Genomic DNA, 7075 nt, shown 5'->3' on the forward strand with positions numbered 1-7075 from the left:
TAGATATTACAAGCAGTATTTACAAAAGCTTAGATTGAAAATATAAGATTGAGACTACTAATCAACCTAAATTAAAAAAACAAGTGCAGCAATTTTAGTAACCGATCTACCCCCTTCATATTTATTTCAGATAGAGGCTTAATACAATATCCATACTTGTTTCGATATTTTAAAAACGCCTTTTACATTGAATAAAGCAAACATAAAGGGGTTATTTCTAAGTCACCCTGAAATGAAATCCTATTGCAAAATCACCTGAGTAAACTACCAGAGTATCTCAAATGGTAAATTCCTTTAATGTCATTAATGATATTTTCTGGTCGGCTATATTCATCACGTGACGTTTGATTTGAAGAATTTGAAAAGAAAGATGGAGGAAAATATCTTCAAAGGTTTCTCATTGAGATCTCAAATGAAATTGAAATACTGTACATTTCTGCTCGTCAAATCCTTACACATAAAACTGATGAGGGAATTATAAACTTTTAAAAACATATTTTTATGACAGTCATATATTTCGTAATATTGCAAATCAGATTTAAGAAAATTCTCATTATTTTCGACATGTATACTGGAATGTTATGCACTACATAAAGTCTTGTTCATAAACAAATGTTTGATTTTTTATTATCGAAAGACATCGTATGACACACACATGATCTTAAGACGAACAATCGAAACTTGCAGAACAACCACGCCTTTGGGTCGCGTGGAACATTTTTATATCATTTCTATTCTTTACCGAATTCATTGCTTCAAAATTTGCACGGTCCCTACTCATGCATTGTTAATAATCCTTGCGATTACTGCTTCCTCTGTTAAAATGGAACTCGTAAAGAAGATGGGTGAACAAGGCGTGCGAAGTGCCTATAGTGCGACAAACATGAAGTGAAAAATAAAATCTCAATTATATAAAAATTTTCTTTGATATTTCATCTAACAATAAGGTATATTTTATGCTAAATCTCTACAATTTACAAAAATCTCACAAAAACTGAAATTATTTGCCTACGAAATAGCATACACACACTAAAGAGGACAAAAAGGATCATTTTCTCACACTTTAACCAAATTTTTCGATATGAGTGGGTCTTCGCTCCATTTTTTTGAAAGTTGATCCTAAAAGTTTGCATAAAAACATACATTTTTTGGTTTACAAAAACATGGAGCAAAGACCCACTATATCTTAAAAGTACACTTTTATGACAAAGCATTCTCATCTTTCCGAGAAATACTTGAAGTCCATTAAGTCAAGGGTCATATCACAAACATGATTTAAATGCCACTATTCGTCAGGAGCTGCGTGGTGTACTGGTTAGCGTGTTAGTCTCAAAACAATATGATACTCCGGATTTTTATTGATAGGGGTTCGAATCCAACGAATACCATTTTATTTTTTTTAATAAAAGAATAATTTTTTTCCGAGATCTTTTTTCTCAGAAAACTTTTGTTAATCAAAATTTCATAAATTTCAATAATGAGAACTTTATTTTTAATACTTAATTCACAAATTGAATACGATTTTATTAATATCTGACGCTATAGGCATTCTGCACGCCTTGTTCACCCATCTTCTTTTTACATCATGTGATTGGTCATCTACAAAATTGTCAAAAATCATTTTGATTCTATACATACGTACTCTGAAATTGATATTAAAAGGATGCTGGAGTTCGTCATTGATAACATCTATGTAGGGCTTACGAAAAAAAAGTTTGTTTACGGATACCTGAACGATCCTAGATTTATGTATTGACACCCCAAGATCAAAGGTAGAATACAGAAATTGCACATATGTACGTATTCCCTTTGAATGTTAGGTTTAATACATCATAAGTTCTCTACCACTCTGTAGGGTAGATGAAAAAAGGATCTTAATTGCACCGAGAAAAAGTGGGCTTCGTAGGTGGTCAGACAGTTTTGTATATCAACTTTGTGTTAAAAAATAATTGTAAAAATAAAAATGTACTTTTACATACCCATGTAATAATAAACAAACATTTTTTTTCTAGTATAGGCCTAGTCTTTGGAGACCATGTGTTCCAACAATCTATTGGAATTCCGATGAGCTCTAATCGTCTTCCTTTATTAAGTGACCTGCTTTTATATTTACATGAAACAGAATTTATTAAGACTTCTACATGAGAAGAAGAAAACTCTTCCTGTGGCTTTCAGTTGAACATTTCAATGTATCGACGAGGTATCATGAACTTAAAAATAGTTGAATAGTTGTCAACTCAGTACTAGTATATTCCAGTGAATTTTAATAAAGGAGACCACAGAGTCTGCCACATCTGCTTCATACTTGGATATTTTATAGATCATAGACGTTAACGGCCAACTAACAACTAAACTATATGACAAACGGGATGACTTCAGCTTTTCCATCGTTAACTTTCCCTATTTAGGTACTAATATTCCACCTGCATATGGTGTTTTTGTCTCTCGACTGATTCGAAACTAAAGAGTATGTTCTGAGAACGATCAGTTATAAAGAGAAGCAGGCTACGGTACTAATAAATAAGTTGATGTTATAGGGTTTTCAACTTTCTCCTTTAAAGTCACTATTTTGCAATTTATATGGTCAATCAATGATCTTGTTGCAAATATAGTCTATCGTTGGGTCTATTTTGATTGACACGTTTCCCATCAATTGTTAGATCATTGTTTTACACATTTTGACCACAAAATAATCCGTTTTCCTGATCAGTAAGTGCTCACGGCGGGTGTGAGCGGTCGGCAGGGGTTGTTTACTCTTACTATGCACCTGATCCCACCTCTGGTGTTTCCAGAAGTCCGTAATTTTCCCTTCATGATTCGTATTCGTTACTAGATTTATTTGATTGATCATTATTTGTTATCTTCACTTTTGAGTCTGAGTTTTGACCCATTGATATTTTATACATAACTAGAGCAGTCAATATAGCCAAACTACTGTTTCAATTTTTTCTTCATTTTTCAGATGAGATTCTAGATTTTTAACTTTGTTATTGCACAGAATGAATATAACTTCAACAATTAAAGAAAAAATGCACTAGTGAATCGAAATCATTATTGTTCTTTTGTCCGACGATGCAGGTGTGCATCAACTTGTAGCTTTTCTTTCTTTTATTTATTTATCTACTTATTTATTCATTTGTGATAAGAAACTTTCTTTTATTAAAAAAAAAAAAAGGGGGTTGCCTTCTTGGGTCTGATCATAAATGTTTTTTTAACAAACAAAGAGGTTTTAAATATGATTTTATACCCTTAAATGTAATGAATCAATTCCATATGTAAAGATTTTATCAATTATATTTTTGCTGAATTCAAAACGTATTTTGTGTAAATTTCAGTTCATGTCATTAGTATATACCAATCAAACTATGTAAAATATAGTTTATATGGATGTACCTTGTGCATAATAATAATAAGTACCTTATGAAAAAGTCTTATTTATAGATAATGCCTGCTGTCTAATCCATTTATATATTCATACAAAATAAAATATGAAAGGGAGAGGGGCAGCCAGAATAATTATGTGACCAATTACCTGAAAAATATATGACAAAAAGGTACAATGGCAAAAGTAAAAAAAAAAAAAAAACATTTCTTGAGGGTGGGGGTTAGGTTCCAACTTTTTCACAAACAAGTTTTATTTATACGCTATCAAGGGATGATTTTACTATATACTGCAACCAAAAGCATTTTCAATAGCAAAAGGTTATGTTTGGGGAAAAAATGGGACCCCCCCCCCCCCAACCCGATACTATAGGCCTGCAATTAACACATGTGAGACCGATTCCAAAACTCTTGAGTGTGCTAATGTCCGCTCTGGAAAGTTACCATTCCTAACGTAGTAGAATAACGGGGGGAGGGGTTAAAATATCATCTGTGCATATAGCAAATATTATCTAAAATAAGGAACATCAGTTCATGAATACAATTTCCTTTCATATACACACGGTAATTTATCATTATAAGTACAATTTTTTGGCTTCTCAAGTTATTAAATTGATTGTTCGCATTCCGATTACATTGGGTGACAAGAAGGATAACTCCTTCTAAAACGTTATAAAGTATAATTTCCGTTGATTTACTTGAAATTTACATTCAAGTTAAAGAAACACATAAAATTACTTGATAAACTTTCACTACATGTCAAAATGCATGTTTCAACAAGACTACTCAGTATATGTCTGGATCAGAGTAGAATGCACTCTTATAGGGCGCAATTTTTTAAGTTTAGGGACGAGGCAATCACCAGGGTTGGACCGGTGCAATGTATGATGGGACAGGTACTTTTGGGGGCATTCATTAGGGTGGGACAAGCAATTTTCGTACAACAATAATGTAGATAGGGCATTCATATTTCTCCTCTATGAAACTGTAACAAAAATTATCAATTAAAATAAATTACTCGTATAGAACATCAAACAATACACAAATAAATTAATACTAAATTGTATACATTTCATCGAAAAAAAAGTCAATTAAGAGAACTCACCAATATCGGTTGACTGACCTTAACATGATGAAGAAGGATTAATGTGAAAATTCATGTCTACTTAAAATCTCAGACACTCAATTTTTTCTAAATCAGTAGTATGTAGAATCTTTGGTTATTCCTAAATTTAGATACATGTAAACATTAAATTAGATTTCAAGGTTTGTACCAAAGTGCTCTCGTATCTATTATCTTCCTGCAACTGAAAATGATATCTGGCTCATTTTCTTCATTAAATCTCATAATACATTTTCAAGTTGCTTGTGATCAAAAATTACATATAAAGATCCCAAACATTCAGTTCTGACAAAGAAAATACCAACCTTTATTCAATTTAATGGAGGCTGTAGCTACATGTATAGTCATTCTCCCATCTCTCTAGATGGCGGATGCTTAAAGAGAAAGGTTTTGACATGTATATATGGGACATTGATTTGACTTTTCCCACAAAGAATGAGGACTGGACATGTATTTTTTTTAATATTCTGAGTGGTATGGGACCAAGAATTTTTATCACAATTTTTTTTTCGCCGGTGTCATCCTGTTGATAAATATTATGCGTTCTTTTAATCACACGACAGATATAATTAATAACAGTGCGACATTTAACTCCGGACACGACATTGTCTAGACTTTTTACTACCATTTCTAATTGAGATGTTCAAAAAATAAATTGTTTATCTTGCTTAATTTGCTCAACAGTGTTTATTAAATGTTAAATTAAATATGATTAATGCATATCTTTACAAATTACAGATTTATTCCCCTTTGTAAAGTAGCTCTCTAGTATAATTTCTAGCATCTAAAAATAGGTACAAACATCCATGGAAGAAAAGGCAAACTTGTAAACTTTAATCCTAAATATTGGACAAATTGAGAAAATAATGGCAGCATTAGTTGGTAAGCTATGTTTACATTGATTTCAAATATCAAAATAAATGTGCATGGTAGTGATTGCGTTCGAGGTTCAATGGAATAAGCATGAAAGTTGTTACCGCTCTGTGTCAAAGCATGAGAGTCTCTAAAATTTCGGGAGATATACTGAACAGGCTTTTCTAGTGTGTAGTGTTATAAAACTTGATATCTGAATAATTGCAAGCATTTTCAGACTTTCATCCTATTTTATCACTATAGACCAGAGCAGAATTTAATGATAAACAGTAAACACGTTGACATTTGAGAATACTTGTAAAAGGGGGGGGGGGGGGTAGGTGGTAGTGGTACATTTTATGCATGTTTTAAAACGAAAACATAGTTTGATTCTCCTATGAGTTCATCTGAAAGGAGGTTTTTTATATATATGAAAAATAAACTGTGCATAAACATTGCACACAATGTAATACAATCTGTCAGAGTAGGCTTGGTTGGTCAGTCAAGAGACAAATATTATTTAGCATTTATTTCTCTGGTCAGTCAAGCAGTATTGTATTCTAGAATTTCTACTCATTAGTGTATTGAGTGATATGAAACACAATGCATATGGTGAAACAATTTTCAATGAAAGATATATAAACACTATTTAATATATTCCAAGATATTCTTCTTCATATTAGAATGACATTTTTTCCCAAGACCAGCCGCTTTTCCTTAGATTTTTTTAAAATTGTATACTTGATTATGTGTAATATGGAAAAAAAAAGAATAGCCATCAATTTTTCTATTTGAATTATGTTCCGGTGTATGTATACACATGTAACAGGAAATGAGGAAAATGTGACAGACCAGACCAGGATTCAAACCTAAGGCCCCTGAATCACTAGTCAGGTGCTCTACCAACTGAGCTATTTGGCCAACAGTGATCCAACCTGCCTGATCACTACATTACTCTCTCCTTAAGGTCAAGATCTAGTAAATGACTTCAGACTAACTTTTTGGTGCTAAATCCATTATGACGTCATAATCAATTTTAACTTTCTTTTTCCCGTACTTTACGGCTCTAGTAGAATTTTGTAGAAAATAAAGTACTTTCATAGAATTCAATTTGAAATCATGTGAAAAGTAATCCCGATACCTATATTCAATTTAATATTAATTTAAAGAAGAGGCCAAGAACATACAAATTACCGTTTTCTGAGAGACTGTAGGCAATCTGGATGCATTTCTTTGTCTGATATGGAAAAAAACTCCCGTATTCATGACTAGTTTTCTTAATTTTCCATTGAAAATGACAGTTTAAAATATGGTTTTTCGTCTTGTTCATCTACACATTATGCCCCGAAACACCTTATCTGACCAAGCTAAAGTTATAAAGCAGCATTAAAGGAATTTATTTCTCAAATTTGAGAAATCTGTAGGCACCTTTCATCTACTAGATCTTGACCTTAATGGTCTTTAAATAGAGAATATTATGTACTAAAATCCACATCATATGTCATATCAGCCTGAGTGGCCCCATATCAGCCCTTTAAAATCTAATAGATTCAATTTTTGGTCATTTGAAAAATAATCAAGTCAGTGAGTTATATTACATGTATATTTTTAAAAATAAAATAGAGTAAATTAATTAACCTTAAAAAGTTATTAAAACGTTACTTGTGGATTTATATTGAATTTTGCATGCTGGTCTGATATGTGATATGGGTTTACAGA

The sequence above is a fragment of the Saccostrea echinata genome, unplaced genomic scaffold (assembly GCF_033153115.1).
Source record: "Saccostrea echinata isolate AGI-Se365-2 ecotype Australia unplaced genomic scaffold, CSIRO_AGI_Sech_v1 ptg000056l, whole genome shotgun sequence".
Classification (NCBI taxonomy): domain Eukaryota; kingdom Metazoa; phylum Mollusca; class Bivalvia; order Ostreida; family Ostreidae; genus Saccostrea; species Saccostrea echinata.